Source organism: Ooceraea biroi, chromosome 7 (genome assembly GCF_003672135.1).
Source record: "Ooceraea biroi isolate clonal line C1 chromosome 7, Obir_v5.4, whole genome shotgun sequence".
Lineage (NCBI taxonomy): Eukaryota > Metazoa > Arthropoda > Insecta > Hymenoptera > Formicidae > Ooceraea > Ooceraea biroi.
In genome coordinates, this window is record NC_039512.1 from 408190 (window position 1) to 433052 (window position 24863).

At 37.3% G+C, this 24863-nt stretch overlaps 1 protein-coding gene across 2 annotated transcripts in view; it reads left to right on the plus strand.

The window, feature by feature from the left end:
• LOC105284419 (disintegrin and metalloproteinase domain-containing protein 10) overlaps positions 1-24863 on the plus strand; it is a 126468-nt gene that overhangs the window by 1442 nt on the left and 100163 nt on the right. The gene's annotated exons all lie outside the window — the stretch shown is intronic.

A 24863-nucleotide genomic window follows, 5' to 3' on the forward strand; every position in this document is an offset into this window, starting at 1 on the left:
ATATCCCGCGGACATCGCGAAATCGCGGTTGAATTTTAATTTCCCCGTTGCGTAATGCGCTACGAGAAGATATCGGAGTCGTGTTCGAGTGACGTCATCATATTTTTGCTCCGGTTTTAATTTTGATTCCAACTCCATTTCCCTCGTGATAAATGTGCTATTCATATATTTTTGTTCGTATTCTACCTTTTTTTTGCGAATCTCTCCTATACGCGTTAATAATGAAATCTTGCTACGTAACTAAAAGTGAATTTAGATACATTAGATACATACAGAAATATGCATATTGTATTCATAGTTTAATTTGCAGATTGTAGAAAAAACAGTTGAATTTTATCGCAAAATGTTTCTTTCGTTGTGCGTTATAAAAATGTATATTGTATATATAGCTTATTTTATTTAAGAAATTACTATAAAGGTTAAGAATCAGAAGATAACGTAAAATCGCGCGCACAGTTTTAAAAGTTGATAGAATATAACATGTTCACGATTCTTAATATTAGTTTTATTTTATAAATGTACAAGTATTTGCACATATTTTCGATTAAATTCTTAAGCTGTTTTGGAAATAACGCGTGAAAACATACAATTGCAAACTTCATTACTAATCTGATAAATTATGTAAATATACAAATGCGAAATTTTAAGTACTAATGTATGCTATAAAAACTACATTACGGGAGAATGTACAATTTGTGTGTAGCACACAAATATTTAATTTTAAACAAGATTTGTTTCCGATATAATAATTTGATGATAATTATGTAAATTTTACAAGTCCTGTTATTGAAATTGATACATCATTCTTATTTTGTTTAAATTCTTCAATGAAAACAATGAAAATCTTCGTGCAGTAATATTTTGTATTTGTCATTTATTGCTTATAAATGTTTTCTCAGATTGAAGACAGTATCATACAAATGTAAAGCAATAAACTTTGATCACGAAAAGAAAACGAGTTATTAGTCGTTAATTTGTTTATTAGAAATTAGTGCTTAATTAGAAGAAAATGTGACTACCATCATTTCCACGAAATTTCTAGCTGTATAAAATTTGATGCCGCATGTGACCCTTGAACAAGTCATAGACGAAAGGCGTGAATCATCATGATCAAATAATTCGTCATGGATATTTCTCACAGTCTAACGGTCTTTTCCCTTATGGTCCAGTAAGTTCAAGCACATTGTTATGCGTCATCTGATCGTCAGATTGTAATGCTTAAAATTCGTAATCTTCATGCACTATTAACTCTCATTGTTTCATTTAGAATCAATCTAGATCTAGTCTGAAATCAAACAGTTTATATTGAGTGTTATTATATTGTCTTTGGATAACAGTTTAATTTAATACGATAAACTGTGCTTTATTTTGACGAATGTGGATATGCGTGACTAGTTTTATATTATGTATACAGTACACATTTAAGAAAATATGCATGTTGCACTTTTACTAAACATTATTGTGCAATAGACCCTCGAATAATGCAGGAAATATATCCCTCATTATATGAATCCGTGTAATACGAACGGCATAAGTTGTACAATACATATATAGATATATTATATATACCTATGGAAATATTCAAAAAAGTTTTTTTTATACGTACATAAGCCTACAAATTTAAAATACAAAATAAATAAAAATACAAAAGCCTTGTATTTTAATTGCATATTATAAGGATTAATGTGTTTCGTTGTATGAATCTAACGCGTTATGACTTCGATTTATCGCGTTATACGAGCATTATCGCAATTTTTTGTCGTGTTATATGAATCGGTACACGAAATCGCGTTATACGATTTACAATCTACTCTCTCTTTGTGTGTGTCATTCTATTGTCTTTACATCAGTAAAGACAATAGAATGATTTCCATTGCTTTCTCATATTGAAATAAATCATACGATGAAGAGTTAATTGCGGTTAATTAATTTGTGCTTGTATCTGAAACTGAACTTGGCACAGGATTTTACGATATACGAACAGTGAATGAAACAGCAGTAAACAGCGGAAAGAATTTCCTGCTAAGAGTTGGCACGGCAATTCAATTCTATGAAATCGTGCGATCATTGCAAGACGATCGCAAAAATTCTGTTCTTTCTTTCTCGTGCGTGTGTCATGATACGATGTGAATGGCCCTCGACGGAAGTCGCAATCAGCGATCACCGACGGGTTGAACGATAGTTAAAATACGTCGGTGCGCACGCGCATTATTGTACTATTTACGGTTACGAGGAAGAACAAGGAAGGCTCCTAACTGCACAAAGTTTCTGCGTAGGCCGACAATCGTGCCGGACGTTCGTGAAAGTAATTTATGGAGATGCTTATCCCGTTAACCGTTAACGATATGCGGACGAGGGTGAATTTATCGACGGTATCGTAAAATCGCCGATTAATGCGCGATTTCACGACTCGACGTCCAACATGCACGAATCTCGTCGCTCGCGCGAGAAATATCGCCATGCGCTTTGCACGTAGTTTCGTCGCGTAGTTTCGTCGCGAGCTTCTAACCAGACGATCATCCGGAAAGTGTTCGCACGTGCAAGAATCCCGCGTGTACGATGCTCTCGTATATTTCAAAGGATCTTCCTCCGGTGTGCAGGGACTTCCCGAGTGTGTTAAGGTTCTCTCACGTTTGCGAAGGACCTCGCGTGCGCGCAATGGTAGCAGCACTCGCAAAGAGCTCGCAAGTGCAATACGAAACCCCCGCATGTGTAAGCAGCTTTTGTACACAACAGCGACACGATAAGAACGGCGCGCTCGTGTTCACGGAGTATGGTTGCAGAATCGCCACTGAATCTACGAAACATCGGTGCGATACATCGTGCTACGAGACGCGATAGTTTTTTGTGCCACGACTTCCTTATCTTACTTTAATTATCGCCGATTTTCCGCTGCTTTTCGCGCGAGACACGAGTCCGAGCTTTCATAGACAACTGTCGGGCTCTTCGGTTAATGAAAATCTGGCGGGAAGAGGAAAAAAAGATATGTTACGTGCCGGGTCTTCTCGAAATGCTCATTTCGAGACCAGAGAGTGAAAAAGAGAACGGCGAAGAAAGGAAGAGAGTCGGAAGAGGGAGGGAGGGAGGGAGGGAGGGAGAGAGAGAGAGAGAGAGAGAGAGAAATCGCTGGTTCGAGCAAAAAGCCGCTTTGGGACATTGCATTGTGTCCGGAATATGAAGATGGAGTTAGAACGGATGGCCAGGTCATTTCATTGTCCCGCGAGCCGCGTATCTCAAGGACAAAAGGTCGGTTCTCTTTTACGGACTTTTCAATTCCTCGGTGAGCGCCTCCCTCGCGCGCCGCCTATTCAACCCCTGGTGAGCAAACTTACTCTCCGTGATATCTTCAAGCGGGGCACGTTGCTGCCATCTTCATCTCGGAACGTTATACCGCGCGAGCGAGACGTGCACTCCGTCCGTAACTCGAAAGAAGTCCGAAACATTGCCTTTTTCACGTGATGGGAATTATGTACCCATAATTGCGTGCGATAGACGATTTCGTTCTCGATAGAACTTTGCCTGGGTGAACTCAGAGTGTGCACGATATTAATTCGCCTTGACAATCTCGACACCTGCTTGCTCTTCGAAGATCGAGCTCTATTTAGTCCTAGTTTCTGATTTCCAGCGTAATCAAGCCGATATTGCATCCGCGGTCGCTATAACCGCACATCGTATTCGAGACCTCCATTAATCCCACCTCGCAGCCTGAACAGGTCCCCAGAGTTTCATCCAGCTGCATCTTGCGTTCAAGGTCCGCAAGGTGTTTAGTACAAGTGTTTCGCGTCCTACCATGCGAGACGAACCAAAATCCACAGATTCTGTGCGCGAGCAAAGTTACCATTCCGAACGAGAAACTCCCATCTATGCGACAAGCCTTAAAAGCTCTACGTCATCAAGAAGGATTATATGTTCGCATAACATTCAACAGCTACGTCACCAGTTGTTCATGTTCCATAAAGTACCGGAATGAGTAACAAATAGGCGAGTGCACGAAGGAAGAATGCGATCGGTAATAGCAAATATTTACAAAATTATAATAAAGAAACTGAAATACTTATTTAAAATACGGGAATGTATAAAATTATCTACAAATTCTCTCATGTAAGAAAATTATTATGGAGTCTCAAGTTTCCTGAGATTACATGTTATTAATAGGTCTTTTAACGCTATGGTCGCACAGTCATAATTGTACAATGTTATTTTTTATTGATCTATTAACAATATTTATTAATATCAACTATACTGCTTCAATTCAAGCAGATAATTTCCTTGCCGATTAATTGAGAAATTAGATTTGCTCTTGACGGTGCGTGTTTTGGGAGAGGAAGCTTTTATTGAAGCTGCGCTTGCTTAGCGCTAAGAGTACTTGCCTTGCGCGATGTTTAGCAAGATAAACTTTCGTGGGAATTTCGAGGGTGGGCGAGCGGGGTATCTTCGGGGAATTCGGAATTCCCGGAGATCAAGGGGGATCTTACCCTCGTGGTTATTCCGTATTCAAGGATATAGGTGGTCGCCGCAAAACTTCCCACTCGGCATTCCTGCCACAACCGCGCTATTCGACTTCGCTCGTAGGAGCAAAAGGGTTTACCCGTGGAACCTGTACGCGGAAACGTTCGCGATACTTCGTTGCTGGCCTTTTGCGGTTGCACATTACGTCCTTGCGTAAATCTCATGCTCTTTGGTCCTTGGTAAAACAGATCGAACAATCGTGGAATCAAACGATTGTTTCAAACATGTATATCGTTTTGCTTATTTGCTTGCCATAACTTGAAAGAATGATTGTATTGAAATAACAGAAATGTGTGGATCATATATTTGTTATTATTCTCAATTCTACATACAATCTACAATTCCAATCTTAATTATTATGTTATTTACAAAAATGTTGTTCAGAATTTTTTATTTAGAATTTTATATATATAATTATACATATACCTACTTTGCAACGTACTATAACAACGAGAAATATTTTTCTTATAAAAGATGAAGAGCTTCAATTTGATGAATGTGTTACTTTACCGAACAATCTAACAAAGCAACTTTATAACGGAAGTAATATAAAAAAATATTCTAATGCGGAAGAAAAATAGAAAAGTTATGTTTGTGTGATCCAAGCAGCATCCGCGAGGTAATTTAAGAGTTATATTTGAGTTTCCTCTAACATCTTCCGTTGGGAAATTGCGCGTTGGTCCAGGAAAAGACTAAAACCGGAGGAAAGTTGCAACGTGAAATATTTTTAAAATAACCTTTGCAGAATTGAAAATCTTATCTTTTATTTTCTTTGTCCGTGTTCCTGAACATTTAAAATAGTATAGACTGGTTTCAACAGCAATATGAAATCAGTAATAAAATAGCTAAAATTTCTGCAATGAAATTTAGATATAGGTTTTTATAGGTACGTTTTGAACATAGTTTATATAATAATAATAATAATAATAATAAGCTTTATTAACGGGCATCGCCCTTTAGTATACATATAATAGCATAGCGCAGAATAACACAAAATAAAGGAACAGAAAAAAATACACATAAAAAATAAATGACTATGAGAATATATATAATTGTGTTATTTTTGTTAAGTGATGAACTGTGACGTTTTACGTCACACATTGCTAAATTGGTCACTGTCGCGATATATAGGCTACATTGCTGTTTTATTTCTGAATTTCTGAATTTCGAGCAAGTCCAATTATATACAACGACGACGTCGAGAGATAAGAACAGAATAGCAAGAAATATCAAAGTCTAGGATGACGAGGTTACGTTGTTGCCGTGATGGATGATCGAGAGCAATCGTGAAGTCGCGAATCGCGCCGGCTAGGACGGATTACAGAGCTTCTGGAAGCGGGCCAAATGCCTACTTCGATTTGATTCAGGCGAGGCGACACGCAAAACTCGGAGGTTCCGTTTAATCAACAGCTGATTTACGCTTCGTTAGAGTGGACTTGTAAACTTCGCGTTCCAGAAAATTTGAACGATGATGAAGAGTGTCTTTCGATCTTGTGAATTGTCTGAACTCTCTCCGACGAGATCGAACAGTGAAGTAGGTTAGATATCTATTCATTAACAAAATATATGGTTTATTAAGATGAATGAGAAAAGTGAATCAAGCATTATGCATGTACATTAAGATTATATTTGCGGAATATCAGTTATGATATATGCACATATGAATGAATTATAAATAAGTTATAAATAAATTATCTCAATTATTTCTAATTACATTTTCTAACTTATTATATTTTGAAGAGAATAAAGAGAGTCTTTCCTGTCCAAATTACATATATTTGTGGATTATTATTTTCATAAAACTTTATTTTGGCTTTTGCGTTGAACGTACAATAGTTACCAGCATTTCATGTTCATGTCAATAATACGCTCGAGTTGAATTAAACAAGGTGGATTTGCGATTGCGTTTACATAATGCCTCGCAGGTATTAATCACCTTGCGACTTTTCCGTTCACGGCCATGAGAAATATGAGTGCCTGTATCACTCGGCACACGCGAGTCTTACCACACTTTTCCTCACGCATACCTGTACGTCTGCGTGATTACTTCTCTTGCATGCCAATTTAACCACGGATAACTACGCTACATTGCATTACGCACTATATAGAAGCTAGTTTTCTGATCTAACGCACGCGAATGTTAAAATCGTCGTATCTTCATTGTCTTGTCTGTTGAATTTGAATTTTGAAGAAGGGGGGCCAACTTCACAGAGGTGTTCGAATTGAAATTGTCAATACATATATACTATCACGCTATTATCTTTTTAAACTGTATTCTTAGGAAGTACATGCTATAAATAAATTAATTCGATTTTTGACGATTACACATGATGTCTATGATTCGTTCATGAAAAAGAAACTGGGTTCATAGAAAGAAAATAATGCGACATATATGGATGATGAAAATATATAATGTCTGTTAAGTTAGCACCCCACCACACAAAATCGAAATACTAAATATACAGGAATTAAGTGCTCTTTATGTGCTAATTATGTGCTCTATTCACGATTTTTGTGCTCAAGCGGTTTAGCGAGAAATTGCAATTAAAAATGGGGGTGCTGACTTAACATAAGTTAGCACCCCCACTCATTGAAAATGCATACCGAACCAAAAACTTGGTACGCCAGAATTATGTGCTTTTTATGTGCTTTTAAGAGCATTACACAAAATTATCCTATTTGAAATAGTTTAGGAGATGCATGTCAAAAAAGATCGATACATACATCACTGATACAAGAGTAAAGTGCCCGTTAAAATAGAGATAGCGAAATGATTCTGGACTCAAAATGTTGTTCGATTTATGTGCTTTCGGAATATGCACCATGAGATTTTTGTGCTCATCCCTCTCGATCGACCAACCGTCCCGAACGTTAGCACCACCATGCTTACAAGAGTAAAATGCCCGTTAAAATACAGATAGCGAAACGTTTCTGGTCTCAAAATGTTGCTCGATTTATGTGCTTTCGGAATATGCACCATGAGATTTTTGTGCTCATGCTTTATATACATATATTATATATATAAAACAACAAAAAAACGTAATACAAAACTACAATGTATGATTTCCACAACATTCCACGCGAAGCGAGTTCCAGTCCCACGCTACATCGAGGGGGGATGCGGGTGGGGGGCCGAAGGCCCCCCGCACCCCCCCTTCGGTGTGTGTGTGCGCGCGCGCGCGCGCCGCAATCGCTTGTCAACCGGATTGCGATTTTCTCCTCTTGATTAGGTTATTTTCTTCGAGGTGAGGTGCAGGGGGAGGGGATACGCCTAATTTGTACTATTCTATTGTACAAAATATGTTTAACCGATAGGAAGCATGCGAAAGTAAAAGTGTTAAAATTCAAGTTCTATTCAATTGCCGCAGCTAATATTTTATATTTAGTAGTTACATATGTAAAGGAGTGTATCACTAAAATTTCAGCTCGCTAGCTCATGGGGGCCTTTCGGAAGTATATCCCAAATTAGGCGTAGCCCCTCCCCCTGCACCTCACCTCGAAGAAAATAACCTAATCAAGAGGAGAAAATCGCAATCCGGTTGACAAGCGATTGCGGCGCGCGCGCGCGCGCACACACACACCGAAGGGGGGGTGCGGGGGGCCTTCGGCCCCCCACCCGCATCCCCCCTCGATGTAGCGTGGGACTGGAACTCGCTTCGCGTGGAATGTTGTGGAAATCATACATTGTATTTTTGTATTACGTTTTTTTGTTGTTTTATATATATAATATATGTATATAAAGCATGAGCACAAAAATCTCATGGTGCATATTCCGAAAGCACATAAATCGAGCAACATTTTGAGTCCAGAATCATTTCGCTATCTTTATTTTAACGGGCACTTTACTCTTGTATCAGTGATGTATTGGGTCGTCCGGAAAGTTCGTGCCGATTTTGAAGGAAAATTCAAAGGCAACGTTTTTTTATGTCGATAAATATTTATTGACTTATGTATGCACCGTTTTGTTTCACAACCTTTGTCCATCTTTCACGCAACTGGAAGATTCCATTCTCCCAGAACTTCTTAGGTTTCTCGGCGAAAAACTCCTCAAGGTGGTTTTTTATGTCGATCAAAGAGTTGAAGTTCTTGCCGCTAAGAGAATTTTGCAAAGACCTAAATAAGTGAAAGTCTGAAGGTGCAATGTCTGGTGAATACGGTGGGTGAGGTAGCACATCCCAGCCAAACTCCAACAATTTTTGTCGGGTAGTCAAAGAAACATGAGGTCTGGCATTGTCCTGATGGAACACGACGCCCTTCCTATTAGCTAATTCTGGACGTTTTTCCTGAATCGCTGTCTTTAATTCGTCCAGTTGCGAGCAGTACTTATCTGTATTTATCGTTTGGTTGTGTGGTAGGAGCTCATAATATAGGATTCCTTTCCAATCCCACCAGACACAGAGCATGACTTTTTTTGGATGAAGGCCGGCTTTCGGAGTGGTTAATGCTGGTTCATTTCGCTTACCCCAGGATCTTTTTCGTTCTACATTGTTGTAAATGATCCATTTTTCGTCACCCGTCACTAATTGCTTCAAAAATGGTACGTTTGCGTTGCGCTTGTACAGCGAGTCGCAGATGGAAATGCGATCCATTAAATTTTTTCGGTCAAATTATGCGGAACCCATACATCATAGCGACTTACGTAACCAAGCTTCACTACATGATCGTGGACAATGGTTTTCGATATTTTCAGTATCTCTGCTAATTCACGTGTCGTGTAGCGCGGATTATTCTCGATCAGTGTCTTGATTTGGTCATGATCAGTAGTAGAGGGTCTGCCCGAGCGTTCTTGGTCTTTAAGGTTAAAATCACCAGCTCTAAACTTAGCGAACCACTTACGTACGATTCTTTCAGCTAAAGCGCCTTCTCCGTAAACAGAACATATCGAATTTGTTGCTTGTGAGGCATTTTTGCCTTTCCGGTAATAGAAAAGCATCAAGTGTCTAAAATGTTCTTTGTTTTCTTCCATCTTCAAAAGAGTACAAAACTGACACGAATCAATTTATCTCAAACAACTTTTTTCCTAAAGATGCGTTGAAATGTCACCTTTAAGCATATGTATATAAATCATATGTTTTCAATAACATTGATATATTCAGACATGTTCTAACGCCATCTATTAAAAATCGGCACGAACTTTCCGGACGACCCAATATGTATCGATCTTTTTTGACATGCATCTCCTAAACTATTTCAAATAGGATAATTTTGTGTAATGCTCTTAAAAGCACATAAAAAGCACATAATTCTGGCGTACCAAGTTTTTGGTTCGGTATGCATTTTCAATGAGTGGGGGTGCTGACTTATGTTAAGTCAGCACCCCCATTTTTAATTGCGATTTCTCGCTAAACCGCTTGAGCACAAAAATCGTGAATAGAGCACATAATTAGCACATAAAGAGCACTTAATTCCTGTATATTTAGTATTTCGATTTTGTGTGGTGGGGGTGCTAACTTAACAGACATAAATATTTACAAAGAAAGAAATAATTGATCAAATATTTGTCAAAAATGTAATTTCTCAGAAAGTTTTCGTAAGAATTATATTAAATAATTCAAATTCGTGATTAACGTTTCTAAATTGCAATAGCTATCGTTCTGTCTAGTAAATTTGTTGGTATTTATTTTTGAAAGAACACACGGTAAATCCAGACACGAACTAGCATTTTCATTCATGTTGATTATATCGTCGCGATGTATCGTCGCCCTGGTTGGGGATACTTTTGAGTTCGTTCACTCGTCCGCTCGCGATCGAAATGGCAGTTCTTTCATTACGTCGGATGCCATTTCTGTTGAATGGTACGCTGTCGTTTAATTCGTTCGTGCGATCTTTAAATGGAGAAATTTCTTTTAGGACATTTTATTTATTATACTAACGGAACTGTATGAGAAGTGTTCACACATCGCACGAATAAATAAATATAAGCAAATATAATCTAAAACACTTCGGAAAATTAGAAAAATGCGATTTATTACTAGAATAAGAGACTAATACGTTAATTATGAGTGATATTTCAAAAATACTGACTAATATTGATTAATAGCTCAACTTTTTATGCATTTTTTTTATTAATCACTGTAAACTTTTGGAAAATTTGTGATATGCATCGCGGGAAATTCGTTATCAGTTTACTTCGTGCTTGTAACTGTTTAAATTTATCTTTGTTAAAATGAGTTATTAATATGGATATGTAAATAATATATTAATGAGTGAGAAATTTCGTTTCAAATGTTATCAGATAATCGAGTTTTAATTTATTGCATGCGACATAAATAAGTAATGATATCATATTTATCACATAAATAAGTAATGATACGTTGAGGAAGAATGTGGTTTATGCTCGTTCTGCTTAAGAGCTAATCACGTCGTTTCATTGGTTAATAAATTCTAACGAACGCAAGCAGTACGCGTTATAATCATGTTTGCGTTCTTGGAATTCTGCTTTGCCTTGAAGAACAAAGTTGTTATCCTTAGTCCACATATTTTTTATACTGACTGAACGAGATAGCGCGGTATTATACTATAATACACTCACTCCCAAAAAAAGCGGTACACTAAAATTTAGGGAAAAATTTACCAACCTTCAAATGATCATAACTTGGTAAATAATGAAGATAAAAATATGTTCAAAAATGCAAAATGAAGCTTCAAGTATCCACTTTAAGAATATTTGAATGGCAATTATGGTCGGCCATTTGATTCAAAATGGCGGATGACAAAATGAGAGGATGCAAAAGTGATAACCGAAAGTCCGAGTTTGTGACGGTGCATGACGTGAATTAGATATCGCAGCCTAATGGGACCAAATGCAAATGAAAATATAGAGTGTTATCTTTAAAATGCTTTTTACCGAGCTCGATGCGATCATTTTTCGCTGAGTTGTGCAACTTTAAAAAAGAAAACACTCTGTTAAGTAAATTTGGAGTATCTCAACAAAAAATGATCGCATCGAGCTTTGTAAAAAAGCGTTTTAAAGATAAAACTCTATACTTTTATATGCATTTAGTCCCATTGGGCTGCAATACCTACTTTACACCATGTGCCATCGCAAACTCGAATCTTCATTTATCAATTTCGCATGCTCTCCCTTTCCGCCATTTTAAAAAACTCGTCGTGCACAATTTCAATTTAAATTGCGAAAAGTAGGGTTTCAAAGCTTTAAAACCGTTTTTGAAATTTTGTGCTAGGATAGTTAGGTACCGAGATATTCAATTTCGAATTTGCAATATCGTCGATTCAGCAAGGCCTAAGGAATTAGAAAACCCTGCGGTTCGTTTAGTTCTTTTATAATTCCAACTGCTGCGTTCATTATTCTTTATACTCCAAATCCTTCTTATGTGGTGTGTGCGTGTGTGCGTGTGTGCGTGTGCGTGCGTGTGCGTGCGCGCGCGCGTGTGTGTGTGTATCACAAGGATGAGGACCCCGTGGTTCGTCAGTTCCACAGTAATTTAAGACTCCAAACCCTCCTTGTGCGCGCACACACACCCCACAAGGAGGGTTTGGAGTCTTAAATTACTGTGGAACTGACGAACCACGGGGTCCTCATCCTTGTGATACACACACACACGCGCGCGCGCACGCACACGCACGCACACGCACACACGCACACACGCACACACCACATAAGAAGGATTTGGAGTATAAAGAATAATGAACGCAGCAGTTGGAATTATAAAAGAACTAAACGAACCGCAGGGTTTTCTAATTCCTTAGGCCTTGCTGAATCGACGATATTGCAAATTCGAAATTGAATATCTCGGTACCTAACTATCCTAGCACAAAATTTCAAAAACGGTTTTAAAGCTTTGAAACCCTACTTTTCGCAATTTAAATTGAAATTGTGCACGACGAGTTTTTTAAAATGGCGGAAAGGGAGAGCATGCGAAATTGATAAATGAAGATTCGAGTTTGCGATGGCACATGGTGTAAAGTAGGTATTGCAGCCCAATGGGACTAAATGCATATAAAAGTATAGAGTTTTATCTTTAAAACGCTTTTTTACAAAGCTCGATGCGATCATTTTTTGTTGAGATACTCCAAATTTACTTAACAGAGTGTTTTCTTTTTTAAAGTTGCACAACTCAGCGAAAAATGATCGCATCGAGCTCGGTAAAAAGCATTTTAAAGATAACACTCTATATTTTCATTTGCATTTGGTCCCATTAGGCTGCGATATCTAATTCACGTCATGCACCGTCACAAACTCGGACTTTCGGTTATCACTTTTGCATCCTCTCATTTTGTCATCCGCCATTTTGAATCAAATGGCCGACCATAATTGCCATTCAAATATTCTTAAAGTGGATACTTGAAGCTTCATTTTGCATTTTTGAACATATTTTTATCTTCATTATTTACCAAGTTATGATCATTTGAAGGTTGGTAAATTTTTCCCTAAATTTTAGTGTACCGCTTTTTTTGGGAGTGAGTGTATATCGTGCGATAACTAATGATTCATCATTCTAGTTGCAACATCCTTCTGATAATTCAGTTTTAGATTGTCGTGAATTTGACGTCAGTTTCTCGTCGATATTACAGCAATCTCGCTTTTTACGACGATTGCTATTTTAATGGTCTCTGCGAAGAACGTGTTCTTTACTTTGCCGTATTTTTAACGGCTTCACTGTTGCAAGCGCAGTAACAGTGTACGTAATTGCTTGAATGTACTTGAAGTCACCAATCGTCGTGAAACTGGTATTGAGAAACAGCTTTTACTTGTCGAAAATATAAATCTGCGCAAATAGACCCAGCGACGCGATGTCAACAGTCAATATATTCAATACCGCACGGATTTCCTCCGATTTTGCCAGAATGTAATTAAAATATCGTTTATTCGCTGTTATAAATTCAAATAAATTTGATTTTCTGCAAATCCAATTATTATTTACTTGTGTGCAATTTTATAAGCAAAGTTTTATACACGCATTTTAGTCAGGAATATCAATATCCTGATATACACAGTATTGAATATGTCAATAATTTTAATGTTTCTACTGCGACTTTGTTTAATATATAAATACAACACATGCGCACGTGTACACAGACATCACACATGTTTTCCACAGGAAATATTATTTCAAAATAAGTTGTATTTAGCAAAAACAATGTAGCTGGATTTATGAAAGAGCTATATATACAATATATACATAATTCTTGATTGTAGAAATCGATAGTTAAACATCATCATATACTCATATTTGAGTGTTGATCTAAATCGTAAATATATTAGTGAGAACAAGTGCCATTGCGATTCACGAAATTTGCGAATTTATGTAGTAATTATATTTATGTAGTAATTATGTAGTAATTATGGAATTAACAGTGAAGCTACAGTATAGTAAATCTTTTCTGACGCCAAATTTTCGATTTTATAATCGAAATGAGCTTGTTACATGAAACCCTTTATTTTTATTGGAGAGGAAATGATACCGTCAGTATCGGCATTTGCATTAGCAATTCTAAGATCGCTCGAAATTGATCTTTCTTTTTTGTTGCTCTCTTGCGAAAATGCCTCGCGTTTTAACGTTATAACAATCACCTCCGGCGAGGTTTAATGGCCCGTGGATAATACCTAAAAGTTTTGCGAACCTTCGTAAGTTATCCAGCTGATGTAAATCCCGCCTATCTCGTAATCGAAATCCACGCCGGCGGCGGCGCACCCTTTCGGCGACAGGAATCCTTTGTTCTCGACTTAAATCCCTGAGTGTAACCGAGAACCCCCATAGTCTACGTAGCTTGTCCCGAAGGACCGAGACCGAGATAGAAAGCGAGAGAGAGAGAGAGAGAAGAGAGAGAGAGAGAGAGAGAGAGAGAGAGAGAGAGAGAGAGAGAGAGAGAGAGAGATGTTACTGACACTTTATATACCTATGTCTCGACGGTATCCCACGCGAAGGGACCAAGTCGTTAGGCCTTAGGGAGATAAAGGTTACTGTGTCTTATCCCGGAAGATTTTGCAGGATGTGTTCGGTTACTCGCGCATTTTGTCACGTCTTGAGCTTATTTATCCCTTTTTGACAATTATTTTTTATTATTTTTGTGCTATTAATAAGCTCTATTACATTCACGGAATATATGGAAGTTAATTTGTAACAGTAAGCGTGGCAATTTAAATGTAATTTAAACGTTAAAAGACAAATCTGCACAAAATGTATGAAACAACACTCTCATAATTTTTAATTTTGTTCTCGTTTTTTCTTGTTTATTCTTGTTTCTTGTTAAGCAAATTAGAAATAACCCTCATTAATAGTATTACGTTGTGTTCAGTGGCACTTAATTGATGTCGTATTACGTTATAGTATTATAGTATCGTAGCATATTAAATTTCACATCTATTATTACACAGGATATATTGATTAATTATCAAAGCAGGTAATACAACTATCTTTATGAAATGAATTAATAGCATTAATAGCAATTGGGAATTGGCTGTAACTTATGTTGCTGATCAGATGATCATTCATTTGATTCCTCATTAGGAATTGCAGTGTATCGATCGATCCCGTTGTTAAGCTGCTCCCATTCACGGCGCTCTCCGATGATCGAATTATCGAACTCATTTTGCTAATCGGACGCTCTTCTTGCGTCCATGCAAATCTCATAAACTGTGGTTTATCGAGCGCCGAGGGTTGATTGAAGCGAGTTAATTTTCGACATCTGTACACCGAATGCCGCATAAGCAACCGTCTCTGCGGGGTGTCGTGCGTACAAGAGGCGAAGGTGTTGTTCTACCAGCGGGCAGAGTCACTGGGGCATTGTAAATTTCCTGTACGTACTGTACCAAACGAAACGAGCCGCTCCTCTCAGCTCACCCTCGCCGATCTGGAAGGTACCTCTGATGTATCGCCGTATTGGTCGCACAAAATGATACCCGCAGTAGTTTCCCGAGTCACACATTGACCCTCCTTTTCTTTACGTTCTTGTTAACCCCTAGGACCTCGACTAGGATTAAATAACGTAAACGTTGCTCGATGGAATCGAGCTATTAGGATTATATAGGGTGTATTACTAAAGGTGTTACAAGCTTATATTTTTAAAACTAGATGAAGTATGAAATTTTTGTTTTCCAGCAAATATTTGGTATCGAAAATAACATCATATGATGAAGTTAGTTTTTTCCTAGGTGGAGTAGTTAAAGTCACATCAAGGATATTTTGATTTTTTAACTGTCGACATATATTTTTTGAATGGCGCTAATTTCGAACATTTGCTTTAAGGATTTATTACTTTGATATCAATAACCAAGTAATTATAACTTTATTACTTTGTTTTGTTATTTCTATTTGTTTTGTTATTATGACTATTTGTGGTCAATCTACTCGTCAGGAGACGGGCTACAATCGTACGCAATAAAAAATATATGTCGACAGTTAAAAAATCAAAATGTCCTTGATGTGACTTTAACCATTCCACCTAGGAAAAAACTAACTTCATCATATGATGTTATTTTCGATACCAAATATTTGCTGGAAAACAAAAATTTCATACTTCATCTAGTTTTAAAAATATAAGCTTGTAACACCTTTAATAATACACCCTGTATAGTATTTTTTACTTTTTTATAGTTCGCATCAGAAATATATAGCCTACTTTTTACTTGCGTCTGTAGTGAATAAATAAATTTAGTAAAATAAATTTAGTCGCACGTGAATTTCTAAAATTAAAAAGTAGTATTAAATTATTGTGAGAACTAACATTACAACCGACAGTAACTGATATTACATTTTTTAAGTGAGATCAAAAGTTGCATGTTAAATAGTCATTATCACATCAAATAGTATTTCATTGTTCACTTTAGATGTCATATTTAAGAGTTCTCGTCCAAATCACTCGGAATTGCTTATCCGACATAATCGTCAAGACTAAACAATGTAAATTTCTTTTCGCCCGCTTGGTCGTTCATCCCCCTATTCTCGCCTTACATCCCAGTTCCGGCAAAGACCGTGAAGCAGTAAATTGACCGTTCCTTCCTTCCTTCTTTCTGCTCGCTCGCTCTCTTAAGTCGCTTCGTCTTGACGGTCTTTATTACCGACTCGTTATAACTCATGCTTTCGTTAATGCTCGTGGAGAAAAAAGGCGGCGCGAACGGATGTTAGATGGGCTAGAAAGCGGAGGACGAGAAACCATTTAACCCCATGCTGTTGTGTCGACGTGCGCATAATTAAGTTGAAAAGTTTCGTCCGGATCGCGCGTAAGAGAGAGGAAAGGGCTCATCACGATGCGAAGGTGAGCGGATCACTCGAAAACGCCACAAAACGTTCGTTTAACGTGCCGTAGTCGCCGGTATATAATTCTGCAAGCTCTCTGCCAGCTATATGTATGCATGCACGTGAAGCAACCCACATAACGACGTACACACTCATATACCAGTTCAGCTTCGCTCCGACAAGTTTCTGATCGCGTTAACGTTACTCGTTGATGCCGTTGATGACAGTGAGTTTGCCGTTGATGACGACCGAGAGCGCGTTGCGTCGCGAGAAGTTCGATGCTCCTATTTTCTTTTTTTATTTTTTAATTTTCGACTGAGTCGTGTAACTTGATATGCAAATTTGAGAAATTCGAAATAACCGGAAGATAGGAGAAAGAAACGTCAAGTAAAATATACGCTTAATAAAGTGCATCTGCGTAAAGAGCAGATACAGTTGATATCAGTTGATATTGTAGTAATAATATCAATCGTTTAAAATTTACTTATGTTTAAAATGCATTATGTAGTATATGAGGGATGACAATTCACTATTATTTACGTGCGAATTTCTTGTGCGAGTCTGTAACGTTTTTAAAAAATAATTATTTTGAAATATGTGTAAGAGAGAAAGAGACGATCAATAAGTTGACGATACCACCAAGTGAAGACATCGGGATAGATACAGTGAAATAATTAAATACGAGAAGTACCACTTATCGATCTCTGCATCGCGGCGTCGCGTCGTGCAGACAGCTGCCCATAACGTAGCTATGTGACGTAACTGCACGGCTCATGGGATAGCCTATATCGCGATAAATGTCGCATAATATTTATCTAAGATTTATCGTTTCTCGCTAGACACGTGTGGCTTGATTTATTTTGTCGTCTCGTGATCGATTAGCATGCGTAAATATCGCGACATGCTTTTTCTACGATAACGACTTCCTTCACTTGAATTATACCATTCGGTTATCTAGGATAAGCATATTTTCCATGTGTTAATTATTTTGTATTGTACTATACAATATTTACATTTATTTCTTCTGTAAGTTGTTACAGCCGAGAAATAAAAGAGCGAAGATTAATATACATCAAATTTGGTACATCTAGAAAAATAGATTGATCATTTTCATTCACTGTATTTGCTTGGAGATTACCGCAAGAGTTGCTAATAACAGAAAGAACTGTTGATTAATTCGTATCAATTACGAAAAAGTTAGAAGCTAATCCTCTTCAATTATGTTAAACTTCTGCAGATGTTTCCGCTGAATATTTGTCTCCGTCTCCGGTTATTGCAAGTCTCTTCTAGTGCGAAACATATTAAGTTAACAAATCGGGATCTTCTGTTCTGGTGAGTTTAATATATTCATCCTTATATCATTCGCGTTTTAATCGATCGCTTGATGCAACGGGAGCTCATTTATCACAAGTTAATAAAGAGAACCGAGTAAAGATCGATTGCCAGAGTTCATCACAGTAATGTGAACTTCATGAGGGAGGAAACATTGATGTTTTACTTTTACATTTACATTTCATTAAAGATAGAAAGAGGCAATAATAGATGTTACGCTTCCAAGAATACCGCATTTTCCTAACACTTGCAGGCAGAGAGTTGGAAAAATTAGCTTAAATGCCTGATTATTATATTCCTCTTCGAGGTTAAAATGTACCAAATAGGTCACAACTCTTGTCTTAAATCTATTCTGATTTTTTTCATTATCTCTGATCATTTGTTTTAGTCTAGTATTACGTTTGAGATATAAAATAGTTATGTATTCCAAAATACATAATACATCTTTTCATTTTTGTGTTATTTATGAGATTACAGCATGAAATAACTTAATAATTATATATTATGCATCTATAGATGATTGTTATGTAATTTTAATCAAATTTTACAAGAATTTTCGGTTATGTATAATAGTCGGAAATGCCTGAAAAAATGATTTATATCGTGTCATAACAAATTTGAAAATTTAAATGATTAGTTGTGTCTGTAATGCGATTATATAATATTTAGGTACAACGCATAGGCACTGTGTCTTTGCACAATATGAACGAAATAACCGGTTACGCGCTGGTACGTTACGCATCAGAGAATATCATGAAATGATCTCAAAGCTGCCACTGCTATTGATGTATTACTTCACACACTAGATGCACCCGATATTCCTCAATAGCGCATATCCAGATTATTTATTGGCCAATATGAAAATGGAGGAAGCTAAAGCGATTTTATTTCATTTTATTTCATTTCTCCCGTTTGCTCTGTGCTTGTGTAAGTGCTTTATCATATATGATCGCGTCCGTCTCGTTTATCAATAAATTGTATTACACAATTGAATTTGATCATATAAAAAAAAGAAAGGATTACAGAATGTTGGCTTTCTACATATTCTATATGTAGTTCTTGTAAAGCAAAGCGCTTTTGCAGAGTTGCGGAGAAACCTTTTTTTAACTCTGCGATATATATTTTTATCTCGAATTTCTTTTTTCTCTCACGTTGTTTGATCATCGTACGGTGCAGTGATCCCGAATTCGATTTTTCCGATATGGGGACGTGGACCTACGAGGTAGCAACAAGAACCGACAGTTGTACAACAGGTACACACCAGGTGCCATAAAGTTCCGGCTTAACATCCGGTATTCGTTTTTCGTGCTGTCTAAGCAACGGCTACAGAAACATCAGTACAGGTAAAGATCAAAAATATGTTCGCGGATTTGTGCTGCTTGTATACTTTTCTCTATTATATCGTGCCTCTGTATTATTCCCGTTTAAGCGAATGAATCATATCGAAAAATAGAATGCTATGTCTACAAGAATATTCAGATCGACGACGGTCGATTAGTTTTTGCAGCAAGTCGCACTCGGACTACGTGCATCATAGCGTTGATTTGTCAGAGGCTGCATAGTGTGATACTGCATAGTGTGGCATTCACTGCACTCACTTGTGTGGCTAGACTAATTAACTTACTCTTCCATTATGAAGAAGAATAATGAAATTATCCACAATTATCTCGCTATGAATCTTAATCTCGATATAAATAAGAGATATAAAGAGATTTTGTCTCGTTTTTTTTCGTATTTCAGCCTAATACGTTCTGATAGCATCCATCCTTGATAAGATCGTAGAATTGGATCTGTATTTAACTGATTTGAGGTATCTACATCGGTCAAGACTCCAAGGGAACTTTAATACCGGTGAGGCTTTTAGTTCTGTCTCAAGCTGGGTAAAGCAGGCACTAGCTTGGAGACTCGATGATACGATTCGTGGACAAAGAACACGTGTCACCTTTATCCTCCTAATTGGGGTTCATCCTTCCATGCTTCCTTTACTACCTTTCTGACTCTCAGAGGTCTCGCCCTTGTCCCTACTTGTCACTCTTACCTCTCGCTGCTCTTGTCATGCTTACCTCAAAGTTCTTTGTAATAGCCAAGAAACTATGCAATTTCCACGGATGATCAAATAATGAAAAGAGAGTATCGCGTGTCGCGTGTCGCGATACTCTCTTGCGATACTCTTTTACGCATATGATACAACGCAATTTTTGATTTCGGTATCGACTTAATGAATTATACTCATCGTTACGCAGCATAACTGCAGCTTGCGTTACATCATGTGTCGTACAGCAAGAAGTACTATGATTTGATACAGATAATCCGGCATTTGGATAGATTTCGGGTTACCTTCATAGGATAACTTCTTTTAAGAAAAGTTATACGGTAGAGAGGAATAAAACAATTATTGGTTGTATAAATATATTTTTTATGTCCACTTATTGAAGTATTTTTATACATACATATATAGCTAAGTTTTTATCCTATATCAGAGTAAGCAGTTTGAATTACACGAATGATATAAGCCCAATATTGTATAATTTGCATTTGTTTAAAATACATATTTGGTTTAGTACGTTTTCTCTGCATATATACGACGCATAGGTTTATGCTTTTTCTTTTTCTCGTCTATAAAATTGAAATATACATGAAATATACGCAGAAATTCATATTTTAATTATAGCGCAATTTGATGCTGAATGCATTTGTTTTTTACGTTATGTGCTTTGTTGATTCAGGCAGCACCACACGTATCGATTTATGTATGACATGGAAACTCATTTCTAGAGTGATGCGCTCGAAATCGGTTGTATCGCGTTTGGTGTGCAACTCGGCGGATTGCTGTAAAACACTCTGGATGATGGCGGTCGATGGTGGGATGAGCGAGATCGATAGGTTATTCGATTTCAGAATACGAAGAAGGCTCATATGCCACGGGCAGGCTGCATTTAATTAAATCCTGGTTTTCCTCTCGCTTCTACAATTCGCCTTTTTTCCGTGCGAGCTTCAAATGGTCGATTCGTGCACCCTAGTATGCGGCTGCTCTGCATAAATTCGTGAAACGGCTCCAAGATTCGCCGTTCGTTTTTCGTTATATTCTCCTTTTCTTTCATCTGTTTTCTATTGAATTTTGCACATTGACTACGACGCAACTCATAAGATCTAAAAGTAATAAGATTTTAATTGTGTGTGCTCAATTATTGTATCATGACTTACTCGTGATTCATATGCAACTTCTAGAGCTTATATTATATTATTATACATCAATTATAATTAGATCTTTCTTTTATTTTAACATATAATCTATAGTTGCTAAAGAACTCACTGCAAAGAGATAAAGATAAAAAAAGAAATATACTTTATATATATGCCTTTTTTTTATTTTGTACGATGTACTTCGTTTCGGCAATTAAAAAGGAGACATCCTTTACTAGTATAACAATGATCTTTATTTAGTTTTGATAAATTGTATCTTACAATTTGAGAAATATGTTACTAGAATTCTAGATGCGAAGTGAAGCAGGCGAGAAAGAGAGAGAGAGAGAGAGAGAGAGAGAGAGAGAGAGAGAGAGAGAGAGCTAATATATTCTATTGTCTTATTAAGTTAAGAAAACATAAGCAACTTATATCATCAACATGTACTTATATCAAGAGTCAAGTAAAATCAAAAGTATTACCTATAATATACATATAAATATAAATTTAAGAATTTTACAATTAGTCTAACAATAAATAAAATTGATTATTAACTACATATAGTATATAATACCTTATAAAATACCTTTTTTTAATATTACATTTAACATGTTATTCTAAAGCGATGATGTTAATTTTAATTTCTCGTTTGATTACGTTAATAATTTATTTAACGTGGAGACTTAAATGTTTTAAACGACCTATTTATTGTGTATTTTTATCATATGAGTGGCTCTTGATTATCGCGTACGCGCACATTGAACAAACAAATATGAAACGATTTAAATATACAATTTGCATAGTCTCGTGTTTATCGCGCAAATTGTTTTTATTTGATATTGAATACCATGCGTCGCGCCCGTATGTCGTTATATGGGAGGAACCTTGTAATTACCGCAATTTATACGCGCATTACCAACGAGGCACAGGTTCTCCGCTCCCCAGCTGGGAATTTTCGCGTAACAAAGTTTGGCATTCCGCGTTGACGCTTCGCATATTCGGCGCGTATACAATTTTGGCGATTCATTCGGAATGCGGAATGTCGCGTAAATTCTCGGGCGCATGTTTTAGCTTGAGCCATCTAACGTGACTTAACGAGATCCTTTGTCCGACAACATTTATTTTGGCCTTTACGACTTTGTCAATCCTGATGTATTTCCAAGTTCGCTTCATGATACACATTTCGTCGTGCGAGATGAAAAATTTGCATGTTACGCATGTAAATTCTTCCGCTCGGATGCTCCAACGAAAACTTTTGCGGAAAATTGCATATATGTAAATTTACACGATTTATTCAACGTTATTTTGCGACATTCATTGATGGTCTTGTCCGATGGTATTTTATTTTCCATAATATATAGTATATTAGAACAATGCATTTTGTTTACTGCGCCAAATTATAGAATATATAATTGCATTGAAGAATAATTTGGATAAAAATTTTTCATCCAATGGAAAATATGACAAATGGAAAATATGACAAATTATTGTAAGATTAATTATTTTGTATGCATCAATAGATTGCATAAGATTCGATCGATACAAAGCTGACTTAATTCATTTCATTTGCAAACATAAATAGTTTCAAATTCCAAACCCGATTCTATTCGCTCGTTGTTACTACAATTCGCCTGGAGGTGTGCTTACGGTGTGTGTTTCTGCAGCAAATATCTTTCATGTCGAAACGTAGGACAAAGGAACCGGGCACGTAGATTCTTTTCCATTTGTTTGTGCCGTCTTTGAAAGTGAGTCGGAAAACCAGCGAACGTGGAAAACCGCACGCGCCTACAGAAAATCAATAGTGTCGCGTGTAGCCTTCATGCGGCCCTGCATTACGTTTCGCGTCCTTCGCTCCGGAAAACCGTCCTTGGACTGACACGTTTTCGGGAAATTGCTCGCAATTCCGCCACTACACCCGACTGACTCCCGCAAATTCCGACTTGTCGTCGATAAGCGTCTCCTTCCGCGTTCCATAGAATTTTCGCGTCAACATATCTACAGTCCGTGTGAGTTTGAGGGGAAATTAGCTGATAAATCAGCGATTCCCAATTTGCTCGGTGATTTTTAAATGATATTTTTATTGCATATTATATAACAGTCAAATATATTAGAAAATTGCGCAACGTGCCACATTATTCACGGCGCGCAACGCCGCGTTGCCAACGCGTAACGTTCATTACACGCGCGCGGTTAATGCACGACGCAGACGCAACGCGGCAACGCGTTAACGCGATAAATATTTCCGCATTGAAATCCGATCGACGCGGAACGTGAAAAATTGAGCGGTAAATTCGCGGCGAACGCACGGCCACGACCGTGGCCGTTTCCCGAACAAACGCACGGAAAAATACAAGTTTGACGCGGCAAACGGAAACAAGGCATGATCTTTTATCTTTTTAACGAATCATACCCGGTGCAAATGGCGGACGTGTATGCGCGTTCGGCATTCCGGCCGCGTGTACATAAAGCACGGCGCATGGTCGTAACTCGATTTCGCGATCGTCCGCAAAATTGCGTTACCGCCCGTGCGGAGTTTTCATGATTTGTTGAAAAAAGGAGAAACGCGACTGGAAACGCGACGGCTCGCGCGGAAACAACCGAAAGAAAGACGATAGATTATAAGGCGATGGAATGGCACAAAACAGGAGAAAGAAGATTAATATAAGAGACAGTTGCGATCCGAAAAATAGGAGGAATACTCAACTAAAATGTTTCAGCGAAAATAGAGCAAGACTTAGAGTCGATGTCTTTTCGTCTAGTAAATGAAAAGCTGCTGTTAATTTCTTTTTAACAACAATGATATGCAACTTGTAAAATGTATTTCATGTTAAGACAAAATGGAAAGTAAATAAATTTAGTTTTAAAGGCGAATAATTATTTTTCGCAAAGAGAAATAAAATCTGGATGTAACATCTTACATGTAACAAACTAGATTAGACAATGGGCTCTAATGAAAATAGGAATAGAGTTTTCTAAAAAGAGGAATAAAAGCTTGTTTTTAACAAAAATGAGATGAGAGTTGAAGCGATTTTTTTAACGAGGATCGATCTATGAAGTGGAACTTTTTCCGAACGAGAATTAGAGGGAGTGGAAGGTAAAATAGACTCTTTTTTTTTAACGAAGGTGAAATAAACGCCAAAGTAAATTTTGTTTGAAAGTGAAACGGAAACCGGGATATTTGTCGAGAGTCAGGAAAAGTAGGAGCAGTATTGCGCGATGCTTTAAGCGCGACGATTCTGCCGGGATTAGAATTGAATTAGGCGAGAATCGGAAATTGAGGATAAGAGAAGTAGCAGCCGGTCGTGTGCGTGTGTGTGTGTGAACGGATAGTCCGGGTGCTAAATTAAGTCACGTCAAGCTACTGGAAACGTTCGTTCGCACTACTTTTCCGCTCATTTTGCAGCACTCTGCACTGCAACAATTAAGAGGAACGCATTCGTCTGCTCGTAGTAGCACGTATCTCGTTTTCCATTTCTGAAAATTAATTGATCTAATTCCATTACTGAACATTATTTTATTTTCATCTTACCTATTTCAAATTAGAAAAAGCATACTCTTATTTTTTATCAATTGGATCTTGAAATTTTAGAGAATTCTCTTACATTTGACACTTTTTGTAATATTACTGACATTAAATGC